The sequence below is a fragment of the Typopeltis vanoorti genome, chromosome 1 (assembly GCF_054136105.1).
Source record: "Typopeltis vanoorti isolate ZY-2024b chromosome 1, IOZ_Tvanoo_1.0, whole genome shotgun sequence".
Taxonomy (NCBI): domain Eukaryota; kingdom Metazoa; phylum Arthropoda; class Arachnida; order Uropygi; family Thelyphonidae; genus Typopeltis; species Typopeltis vanoorti.
In genome coordinates this window covers 13,117,042-13,134,838 of record NC_143549.1, presented here as the reverse complement: position 1 = coordinate 13,134,838, position 17,797 = coordinate 13,117,042, and the positions used below count along the sequence as shown (strand labels likewise).

Sequence of the window (17,797 nt, the reverse complement as noted above, 5' to 3'; positions counted from 1 at the left end):
GGGATAATTGAGACAAAAAACAGGTGACTAATGGTGTGCCACAAGGTTCAGTGCTTGGAACCATTGCTGTTTAATTTGTACATAAATGATATAGGAAATATTCAGTTGTTTGCTGGTGATGCAAAATTGGGTAGAGCAATAGTGAATCAAGGTGATGTGGAGAGCAGATATCAAAAAGTGGTATGTGGAGGGGATAATTGAGACAAAAAACAGGTGACTAATGGTGTGCCACAAGGTTCAGTGTTTGGAACCATTGCTGTTTAATTTGTACATAAATGATATAGGAAATATTCAGTTGTTTGCTGGTGATGCAAAATTGGGTAGAGCAATAGTGAATCAAGGTGATGTGGAGAGCTTGCAGGATGATTTAAATGGACTGCCAGTATGGGCAAAAGATAATGGGTGTTGTCAGTTTAATGTGGAGAAATGTAAAGTTATTCATTTTGGGAAAAATAGATTATAGGGTGTGTATCATATTGATGGCACTGTATTCCAGGAAATAGATGAAGTTAGAAATTTAGGGGTGGTAATAGGCAAAGTTCCACAAGAACAACTGCTACAATTACTGTATGTGGTGTCCAAATGTTACTTGGCACTAGATGATGATGATACAGGTTGCATGCAGTCAGAAGTTTAGAGGACATATTGCTAAGGTTGCTAAAGTAGCCCATAAGGTTACTTGACTACTCTTCAATAGCCTTATAGATAAGAAAGTGGTTATTCCTCTTTATAAGGCCTTGATATGCCCACATCTGGATTGCTTTGCTCAAGTCTAGTCTTCCTGGCTTTCATGGGAATGAGGAAACAGTGGAGAAGATTCAGAGGTGAGTGACCTAGAGGGTGTTGTGATTGCAGAAGTTGGTTGATAGGAGAAAAAGAGGGAATATGATAGAAACATTATTATTATTATTATGCCAAGACCTCATGGAGTCAAAGACTCATCCTGGGAGGTCCTTTTATCACACACACAGCTCATCATACCATGCCTTGAATACATTCAAACTCCTTGCAGACACCACACTCTCAGGCAAGGCATTCTAATCATTCACAACTCTGCACGAAAAAACCTGCCCCTCACTCCCCTGCTCACACCCTCTTTATAGGGATGGACAGGACACTGATTAAATGTATAAAAGGGTGGCTGCTGGACAGATATCAAAAGGTGGTATGTGAACGGGGGATAATTGAGACAAAAACAGGTGACTAATGGTGTGCCACAAGGTTCAGTGCTGGAACCATTGCTGTTTAATTTGTACATAAATGATATAGGAAGGGGTGCTTAAGGGTCAAAGCTGTATAACTGAGAGGAGACCTCCACATAGCCTTTAAAGGAATGCGGAGAACCGACCAGGGCTTCTGACCTAATGTCCAATCCTCACCTTCTCGTGGTGCACCCTGTTGGGTATCTACTTTGATACTGAACGAACGAGGATGGGCTGGCAATTTGGGATTTAGCCGACCAAATTGTATTCTTATTGGTTAAACCAAAATAAAAAATGATGGTACAACATGACAAAATTTCATGCCGGCTGGGGCGTCGCCCGGTTAAACAAGGCCCCCGCTGTTTTCGCCAGGGAACCAGGGCGAACAGCGAAAAGTCAGCTACTGGAACAAATCTGAAAACAAACCCCAACTCAACATCACCAGAGTTAAGGATCGGTACTATCAACGTAAGAAGCCTGAATGGCAAAGAAATGGAGCTAGCTGAGGAATTAGATAAGTACCAGATCGACATAATAGGGGTGACTGAAACAAAAAAGACCAAAACTGGTGAGATCTTTCTGAGCAATAAATACAAAATGTTATATTCAGGCAATGACAATCAAGGAAAAGAAGGAGTAGCCATAGTATTCAACACTAAATACGAGGCTAATCTTCTTGAATGGCAGTCAGTCTCAAGTAGAGTAATGTGGGCAAATATGAGAATGGGGAACTGGACAATGAGACTTATTTGTGCCTATGGTCCCACAGAAGGTTCTACTAAGGTAGAAGTGGAGGAATTTTTTGAGGCTTTAGAAAAAGCAACTGACACAATGAAAAAGGAAAAGTTGGTCCTTGTTGGGGATCTAAATAGTAGAGTAGGAAATGATTGTGAGACATACAAAAATATTTTGGGAAAATTTGGAGAAAAGAGCAAAGCTAATAATAATGGCAAATATCTGTTGGATTTCTGCTCAGGACATGGACTGGTTATTACTAACACCATGTTCCAACATAAAAATGTGCACAAATTCACATGGAGAGAAGAGGCTAGGAATAAGAAAAGTCTCATTGACTATGTTATTGTTGATAGTGATGTTTTCTCCCTGGTGGACACCAGAGTGTACAGAGGATTTGAAATTGGAAGTGATCACTATTTAGTCTTGAGCAGGATAAAATTGAATTTCATATTCAAAAGAATAACATGTAAGAAAGTTTTAAAGCGAATAAAAGTTGAGCAGCTCTCAGATGTAAACTGTAGACTAAAATACAGAAATATTATTGAAAAGAAAATGAAAGAGTTTGAGAACAGGAATCAAACCTTGGAGATTCAGTGGCAAACTCTGAACGAAACATTGATTGATTCTGCCAGAGAGGCATGTGGTGAGGTTGTGTGCAAAGATAAAAAAATCAGAACTCCCTGGTGGACACAGGAAGTTAAAGAGGCAGTGAAGGAAAAGAAGAAAGCATATCAAAAGTTCCTGGCAAATAAGTCAGCTTTTACTCTTACAGAATACAGAGACAAATGTAAGAAAGCTAAACAGTGTGTAAAACTAGCTAAACAAAAGTCATGGGAGGACTTTGGCAAGAATATAGAAAATAAATATCAAGAAGGTGGCAAAATATTCTGGAGGTTGTTGAAGAAGCTTAGGAATGGAGGAAAGAGTGCTGTAAAAGGAATTAGAGATGATAAAGGTGAAATGAAAACAGGAGAAAAAGATATCCTTGAAGTATGGAGTAATTACTTTGAAAAACTGCTAAATGAAACAAGCAGTGATGACAGCACAGTGATAAAAAACACTGACCAGGCATGCATTTCAAGCCTTTGATGGCTTTTTCTGCATATCCATACTTGAAGTAGAAAAAGCCATCAAAGGCTTGAAATGTGGAAAGGCAGCAGGAGTAGATGATATTCGACCAGAAATGCTCAAGTATGGTGGTATAAAAGTCTTACAGTGGCTGCACTGCATAGTTCAGAAAGCCTGGACAGAGGGACGAATTCCCGATGATTGGAGTAGAGCTCTCATAGTACCCATATATAAAAAGGGAAATAAAACTGAATGTGAGAATTACAGAGGTATTTCCCTACTGAGTGTTCCTGGCAAGATCTATGCAAGTATACTTGAGAAATGGTTGAGAAGAATTGTGGAAGAAAAGCTTGGTGAAGAACAAGCTGGATTCAGGCCAAATAGAGGCTGTCAGGATCAGACCTTCACTTTACGACTAGTGGAGAAATCATGGGAATATAACAAAGATCTGTATTTAAGTTTTGTCAATTTGGAAAAGGCATATGATAAGGTGCCAAGAGAGAAGCTATTCAATACGCTGCAGTTATATGGTGTCAATGGGGCATTATATCAAGCAATACTTAGTCTTTATTTGAGTTGTAAGTCAGCAGTTAGAATTGAAGGAAGTACAGGAAGATGGTTTAATGTTAAATTTTGTGTGAGACAAGGATGTACATTATCCCCTTTGTTATTCATTGTCTATATGGATCACATTATGAAGGAAAGTGGTATTAAACATGATATCAAAATTGGAGATGTTAATGTCAGCTCTTTGCTTTATGCGGATGATGTTATACTTCTAAATAAATCTGCTACAAGTCTGCAAGATTCTCTGACTAAATTGAATAGCTGTTGTAATAGATATGGTATGAAGGTCAGCAATAAAAAGACAAAGACAATGAAAATAGGCAGAATCATTGAAAATGTCAACTGTGTTGTGAATGGAGAACCTGTGGAACAAGTAAAACATTTCAGCTACTTAGGCACAATTTTTACTGAAGATGGTAAACTAAATATAGAAATAGACAACAGAATCAGCAAAGCTGGTATCGTGGGAAGTCAATTGAATAAATTCATATGGAATAAGAAAGAAATTAGTCGGAACACTAAATTAGCTGTATACAAGACTGTGTTCAAACCAATTTTAACTTATGGATCTGAGAGCTGGGTCAGAAGTAAAACACTTGACCAAAGACTAGAGACCGCAGATATGAGAGTCCTGAGAAAGATTCGAGGCGTGAACAGATGGCATCAATGGCAATATCATATTAAAAATGAGGATATTAGGAAAGAACTTGACATTGTCAGCATCCAGGAATACGTTAGCAGAGCTAATCTCAGATGGTATGGTCACTTAAATAGAATGGGAGAGGAAAGATTAGCAAAACAAGTGTTCTCTGCCAGGTTGGCATGAAAACGACCCAGAGGAAGACCAAGATATAGGTGGATTGATACGGTACAAAGTGCCTTAGATGATAGAAATATAAGATCTGATAATGTTGGAGTCTTGACAAGTAACAGACTGATTTGGAGGAAAATTGTAGATAGGAAGTTAGTAATGATGTAATTTTTTCATGTAGTACTGTCATATCCTGTACACCCCTTGAGGGTACATGGCAGGAATTTGATGATGATGATGATATAGGAAATAGCCTGAAACATTTAAGTTGCTTAAAGGGTTTTATAGGATTGATGCGGAGATGTTTTTGTCACTTGGTTAGAGGAACCAGAACAAGGAGTCATTCCTTGAAGTTGAATAAATATGTGGTTAGTTGAGGTGTGGGGACTACTAGATTTTTTTTGCTTGGAGTTGTGAATGAGTGGAATGGTTTACCAGAGTCAATTGTGAGTGCTTTATCTCTTAATGGGCTCAAGGAGAGGTATAGTAGATTGTGTGGATAGATTGGGCTTCAGGCTCCATGGAGGTGCCTGTATAATAATAATAAAAGAACAGCTGTTCTAATAATGCAGCTCTTTCAAAGAAGAACTCTGCTATCTTTGTCATACTCTCTCAGCAAATGAGTATAGCTCTCACAAAATTAAAATGTTTTTCCCTTCCCCAAACAAACAGTTAACAGTTACACACATGAAAGGCCACAACACCCATAGTGCCATGTGTAGGCAAAGAAATAGAAGAAAGGAGGGGAAGGGAGTTTGTTTACATTTTGGTTGAACAGCTGATCAGTTTGTAATCTTTGTGAAAGGCAGAGTGGGGGAGTCTGTTCCAAAGGACAGAAGTGGATGGAATGAAAGAGGAGGCAGGGAAGTTGGTTCAGTGACTTTCAAGATGGACCTTGGAAGGGTGTTGGTTAGCAGTGACTTTTTTTAATGATTTTGGAGGAGAGTAGAGGAATAATACTGGCTAATTCAGCATAGCATTAAGTACTTTGCTGAATTGTGGTACACTGAGTACCACAATAGTAAGAATGAACTCACTATTGTGATACTTAGACTGCAGAAAGTCGAGCTTTAGAGAGAAAAAGTTGAAGAGGTCAGAATGGTTGACGGAGTTTGTAGAGTGATAGAGGGAGCATATGAAAAGGGCAGGTTGATTTGGTAGAGAAATTTTGAGCCAAAGTAGATCAAACAGTGAGGATTCAAGAATTTGCAGTCTCTGCCATGGTATATCGGTTCAAAAATACAGAAGTGCACACATACACTTGTGGTGGAAAGAACTGTGTAATGTGTAGTTTGAGCTGTTGAGGTTTTGAAAGATATAGTAGTTCTGATCTAGATAACTGTGGTCTTTTATGATTTTTTTTGGTTAGATTTTTGATGTTTTTTGACTATTTTGTGTGGGAGAATTTTTGAGATCTGTAGTAAAGATGCATTTCTTTGGGTTGTGGTTCATTGCATTTGGTGAAGAAGAGATAAAAAGACGAAAAATCTTGCAGCCACGTATTTTGCCAGTTCATGAATGGAGGGAAACCAAATACTGTGGCTGCAGGGAGGAACTGTCAAGGCCCTCTGTGTGGTATGTTTGCAAGTTTTTCATCTCTCACACAGAGGGCCTTGACAGTTCCTCCCTGCGGCCACAGTATTTGGTTTCCCTCCATTCATGAACTGGCAAAATACGCAGCTCAAGATTTTTCGCCAGCTGATCTGGAAGTCCCCAAGTTCGTTACTACCTGGTTCGGTATCTACTAACACAAGAACAAAACACAACTATTCCATATACCTGAGGTACATTGAAATATAAATTTCAAACCACATGTCGAATTAGGAACTTGGATCTGCTCTCCAGAGAACCAACTCCATCCTCCAGCACGTTCCGGGGTGTATGAAGTTCAGTCTGACTATGATTTGGTCTACTGTGGACATATAGGATGATCTATTAACATTTGCCTTGAAGAACATAAGTACATTTGCTATCATTATTGTGGCAAGTCAGGACTGGCAAATCATACTTCCAGAGGCCCTCTTCACACAGGATTGGATTGAAGAAAATCAATGTGCTATATATAGAAGTTGTTACGGGTCAGAAAGACTATTTTTGGAGTCAGCAATTGCTATGAAGCATTCTCCTAACCTTAGCACATATGGTTTTATTAATTTGCTGAAAATGTTTTGGTGGCAGTTTACAATCAACTCTTGCACAGTAATACTTCTTTTATGTAACATTTTTCTTTTCAGCCATATTCTGTCCAGCAGTGGACAGAAAATGGCTGAAAAGCCTCCTCCAGTTCTTTCCACCTTTCTCTGTTCTTGGCAATGGTTGACTGATTTTTCCTAACAAATTTTAACAGTTCATCACTGCACCTTCTTTTAGGATGTCCTCAGCCTCGTTTCCCTTCTTCTGTAATCCAGTTCGTTAGTATTGTGGTCCATCGCTCATCTTCTCTCCTGGATAGATGTCCATCCCCTTTCCGTTTTAGTTGCTTATGGTGAAGAATGATGTCATTGATGTGAGTCTGGCTTCTTATCCGGGTGTTTCGCTTCTTGTCTTTTAATGTGATGCTTAGCATCAACCTCTCCATTTTTCTTTGAGTTGTTGCTAGTTTATTTGCCATTGCTTTTGTTAGAGAGCAAGTTTCATAACCATATGTGATGATTAGAAGTGTACACTGGTTAAATGTCCTCCTTTTTAAACAGAGTGGGACATCATTGTTTTGAAAAATGCTTTTCAATTTTCTGAATGTGCCCCAGGCAAGTTGAACTCTCCTATTTATTTCCTTTTGGAGTCCACAGTTTAGATCAATGAGATGACCTAAGTATGTATATGAAGAGACTCTTTCCAAGAAATTGTTTTCTATTATTATGTTTTTTGGTGTTACAAAATGATTAAACATGATATTAGTTTTTTCTCTGTTTATTTTTAGACTGACTTTTCTGCTTTCATGATATAGTCTTCTATCATTATATTAAGGTCTTCTGGAGTGTTTGCAAAAATTATGACATCATCTGCATATCTTAGGTGTGTTAAGTTACTGTTATTAATTTTTATACCAAGGTTTATCCAGTTTATATTATTAAATATTTCTTGAAGGACTGCTGTAAAGATTTTGGGTAATAGTCTCCTTGTCAGACACCTTTTTCAATTGATATTTTATTGCTACTTGTGTGAAGTTGGATTGTTGCTGTTGCAGTGTGGTATATTTCCTGGAGGAGGTCCATATATTCTCCAGGAACACCCCGATTCTGGAGTGCTTTGATTATTGCATTAGTTTTGATAGAATCGACTGCTTTTTTAAACAGAGTGGGAAATCGTTGTTTTGATGTCCCACTCTGGCTAAACAGAGAGGCAGTTGGTTTTCTTCTGCTTTTTCTATCATTTGTATTACTGCATGAATATGATCAATTGCGTTAATGTAACATTAGCGGGTGCTAAATTAGGACTTCAGATCTTTTGTCCATTATACTTTGAATTGTTTCAATTACTTGTCGTATGTTAACTGCGGCATGTTTTGCTCTTAGGATGCTTGTTTGTAATCCAGGGAAATATAAACATTTAATAACGATTCTTTAATTTAATTTTTGTTTGGTATTGTAATACTGATCTTGATCATTAATTTGTGCATTGTCAAAGTTGTGGGGGAGAAGGGAAGAACTGGTTGTCTTTTTTTTTTTTTTTTTTGCAAGAAAAAAGAACAAAGCTATTTTATTTGGAAGCATTGATAAGGTTTGTTGTATCTGTAAGATGAGTGGAGAGTGTGCTATCATCAGTGAAACTGTGAACAAGATTTGAAGTCAGCAGTAGCAGATTGTATATAAGGAAGATGATGGAGTGAAATCATAGATCTCTGAAGAATACCTACATTAATAGGAAAATCTAAAACAGAACACCTTTTACAAGTTACTTATGATCTGAGAGAAAGCTGCAATCCAGTTACCATAGAAAGAAGGCAGACCATAAGATTAGATTCCTTAGAAGTACTTGGTGCAAAATGAGATGCCTTGGAAATATTGGAAATACACTCAATAGTGTAACAGCACAGGTTTCTCCATAGTTTTCCATGGCACATGTCCAGAAGAGCTAATTGCCAAAATCTGTATTTGTGATCACTGATTAGTTAGCAGTTCTCCTGGTATTTAAGAGATTGACTGCTGATGGCCTTCTCCATTAGCATATTTTAGAACAGTACTGAGGTGAGATGAGTAGGTCTAGTTTGACGGTAGACACTTGTCAACTTTTCTTTTGAAATTGACTGTGCTATGGGGATGCTAGTGGAATATAATATAGTGTATAGATTATAAAGAACAGGTGATAGTTGAGGATTAAAATCCTACCAACTGTGCTCTTCAGCACAGTTGGTAGGATTCCGTGACGACAAAAGACTTTTTGGTCATCCGGATTTTTTCAAATTTCTTCTGATGTCTTTTTTACAGGTGGTACAGTGAACCAGGTTAAAGAATGAGGTGAATGGCAAATACCTGTTGGATTTCTGCTCAGGACATGGACTGGTTATTACTAACTATGTTCCGGCATAAAAATTGCACAAATTCACATGGAGAGAATAGGCAAGGAATAAGAAAAGTCTCGTTGACTATGTTATTGTTGATAGTGATGTTTTCTCCCTGGTGCAGGACACCAGAGTGTACAGAGGATTTGAAATTGGAAGCGATCACTGTTTAGTCTTGAGCAGGATAAAATTGAATTTCATATTGAAAAGAAGAACATGTAAGAAAGTTGTAAAGAGAATAAAAGTTGAGCAATTCTCAGATGTGAACTGTATACACAAAGATTATTGAATAAAAAATGAAAGAGTTTGAGAACAGGAACCAAACCTTGAAGATTCAATGGCAAGCCATGAAGAAAACCCTGATTGATTCAGCAAGACAGGCATATGGTGAGGTTGTCTGCAAGGATAGAAAAATCAAGCCTCCATGATGGACACAGGAAGTTAAAGAGGCAGTGAAGGAAAAGAAGAAAGCATATCAAAAGTTCCTGGCAAATAAGTCAACTTGTGCTCTTAGAGAATACAGAGACAAATGTAAGAAAGCAAAACACTGTGTAAAACTAGCTAAACAAAAGTAATGGGAGGACTTTGGCAAGAACATAGAAAATAAATATCAAGAAGGTGGTAAGATACTCTGGAGGTTGTTGAAGAAGCTTAGAAATGGAGGAAAGAGTGCTATAAAAGGAGTTAGAGATGATAAAGGTGACATGAAAACAGGAGAAAAAGATAGCCTTGAAGTGTGGGGTAATTACTTTGAAAAATTGCTAAATGAAACAAGCAGTGATAGCACAGTGATAAAAAAAAAAACAATGACCAGGCATGCAGTCAGGAATACATTTCCATACTTGAAGTAGAAAATGCCATCAAAGGCTTGAAATGGTGGAAAGGCAGCTGCAGTCGATGATATTCGACCAGAAATGCTGAAGTATGGTGGTATAAGAGTCTTACAGTGGCTGCACTGCATAGTTCAGAAAGCCTGGACAGAGGGACGAATTCCCGATGATTGGAGTAGAGCTCTAATAGTGCCCATATATAAAAAGGGAAATAAAACTGAATGTGAGAATTACAGAGGTATTTCCCTACTGAGTGTTCCTGGCAAGATCTATGCAAGTATACTTGAGAAGCTTGGTTGAAGAACAAGCTAGATTCAGGCCAAATAGAGGCTGTCAGGATTAGATCTTCACTTTACGACAAATAGTCGAGAAAGCATGGGAATATAACAAAGATCTGTATTTAAGTTTTGTCGATCTGGAAAAGCATATGACAAGGTGCCAAGAGAGAAGCTATTCAATACTCTACAGTGATATGGTGTCAATGGGGCATTATATCAAGCAATACTTAGTCTGTATTTGAGTTGTAAGTCGGCAGTTAGAATTGAAGGATGTATAGGAAGATGGTTTAATGTTAAATCTGGTGTGAGACAAGGATGTACATTATCCCCTCTGTTATTCATTATCTATATGGATCACATTATGAAGGAAAGTGGTATTAAACATGATATCAGAATTGGAGATGTTAATGTCAGCTCTTTGCTTTATGTGGAAGATGTTATACTTGTAAATAAATCCGCTACAAGTTTGCAAGATTCCCTGACTAATTTGAATAACTGTTGTAATAGATATGGTATGAAGGTCAGCAATAAAAAGACAAAGACAATGAAAATAGGCAGAATTATTGAAAATGTCAACTGTGTTGTGAATGGAGAACCTGTGGAACAAGTAAAACATTTCAGCTACTTAGGCACAATTTTTACTGAAGATGGTAAATTAAATATAGAAATAGACAACAGAATCAACAAAGCTGGTAGGAAGTCAATGGAATAAGAGAGAAATTAATCGGAACACTAAATTAGCTGTATACAAGACAGTGTTCAAACCAGTTTTAACTTGTGGATCTGAGAGCTGGGTCAGAAGTAAAACACTTGACCAAAGACTAGAAACCGCAGATATGAGAGTCCTGAGAAAGATTATAGGCATGAACAGATGGCATCAATGGCAATATCATATTAAAAACGAGGATATTAGGAAAGAACTTGACATTGTCTGCATCCAGGAATGCATTAGCAGAGCTAATCTCAGGTGGTATGGTCACCTAAACAGAATGGGCGAGGAAAGATTAGCAAAACAAGTGTTCTCTGCCAGGTTGGCAGGAAAACAACCCAGAGGAAGACCAAGATATAGGTGGATTGATACGGTACAATGCGCCTTAGACGATAGAAATATAAGATCTGATAATGATCAGATCTTATGTAGCCATGTTGAACAAGACAAAATCAGATTATGGGGGGAAAAAATGTTAGCTGGTAGACCAAAGGAAATCTGAAAGAATAACCCTAGTGAATTTGAATGGCAGGAAAGGAGTGGAAAAAATGCAAGTAGTTAAGATTGCCTGGATTATATACTTTACTTTGGTAAAGTATATAATCCAGGCAATCTCATTTGTGCTCTGCCTGCCAGAAGAGAACTGGATGAAAGAACAAAGATGGTTTAAAGTATTAAATTTCATTAAGATTCCTAATGAAAACGATGAGAGTGAGATAATTCCATTATAAAACGGTTGAGCTAAGACATACTGTGAATTATAAAACACTTAGTGTCTCTGGTATGGTTGTCACAGTGTCTCGAAGATTGATTAGGAATCACAGCCAAAGGTGGGTAGACAACACCAGGGTCCTCTGTAGAGTACAAATTTGTTCTGTTAAATGTAGGGCTTGCTTTAGTAATTTGCCCATGTTCTGTAATAGTGACTCAAGTAAATTCGAATAAGGAGATTAGATATATATACATATATATATAGTTGACCCTTGAACAATGCAATGAACAATGGTTAGGGGTGCTGCCCCCCCCCTGTGTTGTTCGAAAATTCGCGTATAACTTTTGACTCCCCAAAAGCTTTATTAATAGCCTACTGTTGACTGGAAGCTTTACCGATAACATAAACAGTCGCTTAACACATATTTTACATGGTATGTATGTATATACACTATATTTCGTACATTAAAGTAAGCTAGAGAAAAGAAAATGTTATTAAAGCAAATCATAAGGAAGTGAAAATTCCTCTATAGTACTGTACTGTATTGTATTTATTGATACCATAAGTTTGTCATTTATTGTCTGCCAGTATACTTACATCAATATTGTCTTATATGATAAAAAAACACTGTAGATGCTATAAGTATTACTAACGCTAGACATCAAAAATGAAAAGATAACGTGAAAAAAGAAATTATTCATATTTATTTGCAAGTATAATGATTCATGCATTGATAAAGAAGCAGCAGCAATATGATTGCTTTATGGTAGCTTAGTGCAATTGATAAGATTGTTTTGCAGTAGCCTAGCCTGTACACTAATGAATGAATCATTATAAAATTTTTATTTTATGCTAATTAATTAATTTATCTAATTAACAGTTAATTTTATGCAGTTATGATTAACACCGAAACTACGTTTGTTTACATTTCTCTCGACTGCAAATGGCCATGTATGGTCTGTAAGTATTTGTGTGCATAATTTTGAAATTTTGATATATAGCTTAGAAATATCGAAAAAATTAAGAAAAAGTTACATGTTATAAATGATAAAATAGACTAGTATCTACATATATTTAGATATGCATTTATAACATGTAACTTTTTCTTAATTTTTTCGATATTTCTAAGCTATGTAATTCGTCTGCGAGTTTTTTCAAATTGTTGCAAATTACCAGAAAATTTTCCAATATATTTATTGGAAAATTTTCTGGTAATTGGAAAGTGGGCCTGTGCAGTTCAAACCCACTTTCTTTAAGGGTCAACTATACTTCTGGATTTTTGTCAAGATATTTAATAGTATTGGAGATGGTTATACAAACTCTAAAAGGTGAATTTGTAAAATAAATTTCTGACAAGGATCACAGAGTGGTTGACCAACAGGTATCAGAAAGTGATATTAGTAGTGCTGAGTCTGAGGGGAGGATGACTGGTGGTGTAACACAGGATTCTTTACTTGGACTATTACTGTTTAGGAAGAGTGATAAGGGATTTTGATACCAGAATTCCTGCAGGCTGATTTAAACAGTTGATTGCCTTTATAGGCAGATGACATGAATGTCTCCTCTGTTTTGCAAAGTGAAATGTTATGCATTTTATCAGGTAACCAAAAAAGTTCATGCAGTTTTCAGTAGTTTGCTGCACTGACTTGTTTTATTTTGTAATGGTTTGCAGAGCACAATTTATGTGTGCCATAAGGCACAGATATGTGTCAGTCAGTCTGTTTGCTCTAACTTGATGCATACTCTTTTTCTATGACTTTGAACCCTTTTAAAATGTCAGTTGAACTTGGTGTAATTTGGGCTTTTTTGCTTTATGAATTTAAACTTAGTTCAAATGCTTCATGAGCATCTTGTGAGATATGTGTGGCATTTGAAAAAGATGCAGCAGCAGAACAAGGTTTTTACTCAAGTGCTCCAAAATCAAATTAAGCCATATATAGAACTAGCATTATGAGAAGAACGAGCAGGTTTCAGACCAGGACGAAGCACAATTGACCAATTATTCACCTTAATCCAGCTAATATTCTAGAGTACAACCAAAGTTGCTATATTCATAGATTTTTGTCAGGCATTTGATTCAATCCATAGAAGAGAATAACTATGGAAAAACATGAAGGAATTTGGAATCGCCAACACAACTATAAGAATAATAAAGAATCTATACACGAAATCTGAAAGTGCAGTATGAGCGGAGGACACCTTAACCAACTGGTTCCATACAGAGAGTGGATTAAGACAGGGATGCAGTCTGTTGTCGGACCTGTTCAATCTTACACTGGAAGGAGCAACTAGTAAGGCCTTAAACAAAGAAGACTCTAAAATCAAAATATATGGGTAAAATGCAGCAAATTTCTGATAAAATAAAGGCAGAATGCATGAAATTTGGATTAAACCTAAATATAGACAAAACAAAAATTATGCAAATAGGAAAAAGGAAACACCAATCTGAAAATTGAAATTGATAGTAAGAATCTAGAGCAGGTAGAAAACTTCACCTACCTTGGAGGAGTAATTGAGTACAATGGTTAAATTACAAAAGATAAACAGACAAATCAGTCAAACATCTCAAACTTTTGGAGAACTAAATAAAATATGGAAGTAATGAAAGAAAGAATCTACGAGACAATGGTCCTCCCAGTACTTCTCTATGGAAGTGAATACTGGAATCTCAAAAAAGCTGAAGAGATAATATTAACTGCTGAAATGGTTGGCTAAGAAGATTACTTGGAGTATCTCTGCTGGATAGACTAAGAAACAGATACATAAGGAAATGACTAAAACAAGAAATAACAATAATAGACAAAATGAGAAAGAAGATTGTGATGGTTTAGTCATGTGACTAGAATGCAAACAGAAAGGTTATCAACTAAAGCCCTATATACAATGATGGAAGGTAAAAATCCAAAGGGTGTCCCAGAATCAGTTGGATAAACAAAATAAAAAAGGACCTGATTAACAAATTGTAACCAAATTATAATTAGCAACACCAAATGGACGGAATTGTTCAGAACCTTCTAGGGACAGACAAAAGTGGAAGTAGTTCATTCGGCCTCATCATCTATAGAGATGATGGAAGAGAAGATTTATGTAGTGTTCTCTTTTTTTGTTTTTCTCCAATATTTCCTTAATATATGAAATGGCTATGACATTTTTCTAAAATTTTTTTACCTTTCATGGCATTATTGTGAAGTTTTATGTAGCCATTTTTTATGAAGGTTTAGCTAATAATTTATATTCCTTCTTCAGCACCTGACTTGCTCAGCAGAGCAAATTGTCAGGATCCCATCTTTGAGAGTACTTATGACTTCTAGTTTTGTTGAATGGTGGTATGGCAATCTTTGTTTATTTATTGGCTGTGTGTGTATGTGTTTGTTTGTTTGTAGACTGAAGGAAAGACAGCCTATGAGAAGACATTTGACAAGTGCCTAAAGGAACAGAGTTACAGCTTTCAATCTCAATGGTAAATTGGATACGTTTAGGTTCAGGTGGCTTAGGAATGTATTTAATGCTTAACAGCCATGGTGGTCAAATGGTGAATATATCATCATATCTGTACCCAACTTTGGGCTTTGGATTTCCTGAGCCTAGAGCTCATTACTCAAAGTGTTCCATGTAAAAGTTGGTGGGGAGAAGTGGTGAGTCCATGACCATACATTTTTTTTTTTAGCAGGTAGAAATTATTTTGCCACATGAAATACCTAGAACAAATTACATAGCCAAAGAGGACCATGATATTGGACAGAAATTGTTCCTTTTGAGAAGAATTGTGTCTGATGGGAACATTCATGAAAAGGGCAATTATGTTAAAGCTGGCTAATAAATCTTCTTTGCTGATTGTGTTGTTTTTAATTTTGTTTAAAGTGTTGCACATTTTTTATTTTTGGTTAAATATCAGAAGTGCTATCCAGGCTGGCATGGTTGACATCAGAAACTATGCCAATGAAAAAAATTTGGTTTTTATATAAGATTGTACTGCTTATAATTAAACAAATGTTAATTTCATTAATATTTGATAACTGTCGAAAAAATTGTGTCAGCTCAATGATGTAAATTAAAGATGCAAGAAATTATATTCTTGGTTTAATCTTTATCCAAGTGTAAGCAAAACAAAATGTATGCATGAAGTAACTTGAAGTGTATACACTGAATGCACATTTTTTCTACATAATAAAATACACTACTTCATTAACAAGATTAGAAACATCACACTCAATGACTAAGATTTATTAGTCTGCTTTTACGTAACTTCCCTTTTCAGCGTATAGGAAGAATACACGAGTTAAAACTTTTCTTTTCAGACATAATGGTAGTTGGCTTTTGAATATTGAATGTAATTTTCCAAATGCTTTCCACTCAAGCATCGTGCACCTTTTAATTTCGTCCATGATATTTTGTTCCATTGATATCTGTTGTCCTAAGTATATGTAATGATCTACTTGTTTAACTCTTATCAATTAGGAGAAATCCATTGATTTTTTATTATTTCTGGTTGGACATAGCTATTGAAATAACTTGGGTCTTCTTTAAGTTTATCTTTAGGCCTGCTGTTTTGCTAGCAATTTGGAGCTCATGGATAGATTAACTTTACTTTTGTATAGTGCAACCTGCAATGTAGCTTGTATGTTGTACATATGTATGTTTCCTGGTGATGACCTCAATACAGGTCTTACTTAATGTTGATTTTTGATTGATTAGTTTCCTTTCATCCATAAGGATGGTAGGGGCAGCTATGCTACCATACTAGGGAAGTGACTGTGAGCAAGGTGGTTTCCCGTTGCCTTCCTTGCCATACTATATCCTATGGATGCATCCTGTATGTTCACGGGTCTGGTTTTCCAGATCCGTGAACATACAGGATCTGGAAAACAGGGTTTTTGTGGGATGAAAAATCCTACAAATACAGGATCTGGAATACAGGATTTTTGTGGGATGAAAAACCCCAGGATAAACGGGAAAAAACCCTACTGTCCATCCCTAAGATCGGCTAACCTGGCTATGGCCGAGGAAGATCCTTCGGCTCCTCATGTCTCCGACAGGAATCGAACCTAAGACACTCCTTCCCCAGGCATATGGTTGCGAAGCACACAGCCACTAGGCTAACGCACGTGGACTACTTAATGTTAAGTAAAGTAATTTTAACACATTGTGTCTCCATAAATTCTTCACTATGAACTCTGCTTTCTTTGATCCAAGCAGTGTAGCATTTATAACACAGGGAACTAACCAGTATGAAATGATAAAATATAGCCCCATTTCATCAGCACTAAAATTTTGAAGCAAGATTATGTAATTTTTCTAGCATTGAATGGGGAAGAGGTTACTGGCTGGCCCAATGGCATTGTGAAATAAATGAAGCAAACGCTTGTTTATATTTTCATTGTATTTGTTCTAAATTTATCCCAATAAAATAGCTACCTGATTAACCGGTGAGTCAATTAACTAGATTCTACTGTATGTAAGCAGTTTTATTTATTAATGTTTGCTTGTTAACTTAGCAGTTATTATTTTATGCACAAATATAGCAAACTTTTTAACTCTTACTTTTCAGGGGTCTCTCTGTTGGTTTTGACAAGTTTTAGAATGGTGTTTCATAGCAGCAGAGGCAGTGTGTTGCAGCCCTTTGCTGTGTATGATGAATCAGCTATTGAACAGTTTCACCAGAGATGACTTCTAACTTCAGCACACACACACACATACACACATCTTGTTTTAGCTAGCATATTTTTGTGTTTGGTGTCCAACCTTTGTGTGAAGAAATATACTGTAAAAAACAAGTAAGGTGCCATACTGCAGAGTGTGCATTAAACTCCAGAGGGAAGTTTGTAATATGATTTTTAATTATGCGATAAAGTAATGAATTTTAATCATTTCTGTTTTGTATGCTTTATAGGAGCCGTTTGTTAGTACTGTATCATTGCATTTTTCATATTCAGCAAATGTCAGTCTTTGGTAATAGTATTTCTTAAATGTGCTTCTGTTGCAGCACATTTAAAAAAATTAAAAAAAGAAAAAAAAAGCGAAATCTCATTGTTTCACGTCAACTGGTGTCCAGAGACAAATCCATCTTGTATCATTTACCCACCGTGTGTATGAAACATCTTGTATATCAATTCATGTAGTTGTCTAACTTTCTTAATAAACTTATTTTATTTGTGAATATTATTTATTTCTTTCAGGTGTAAAATATTTTGCTTTTAAATTAATTATTTTTGATGTTGTAATGCTTAATTTGTATTTATTTACATAGTCTTCTAGTTCCAATGATGGCATTGGCTCTTTTAATTCTCATTATTTGTACTCTTCCTGTATTTTTCACTCAACTTCTCTTGAGTCTTTTTTTTACTCTCCTGTTTTACAGATCATCATCACTGAGATCCAGTG

At 36.3% G+C, this 17,797-nt stretch overlaps 1 long non-coding RNA gene across 1 annotated transcript in view; it reads left to right on the top strand.

Moving 5' to 3' along the window:
• LOC150109795 (uncharacterized) overlaps positions 1-17,573 on the top strand; it is a 94,016-nt gene extending 76,443 nt beyond the window's left edge. The window contains exon 6 of the long non-coding RNA XR_016550216.1: positions 16,965-17,573. This is a non-coding gene — a long non-coding RNA (uncharacterized LOC150109795). The remainder of the gene's footprint in view (positions 1-16,964) is intronic.
• The last annotated feature ends 224 nt before the right edge of the window (positions 17,574-17,797 follow it).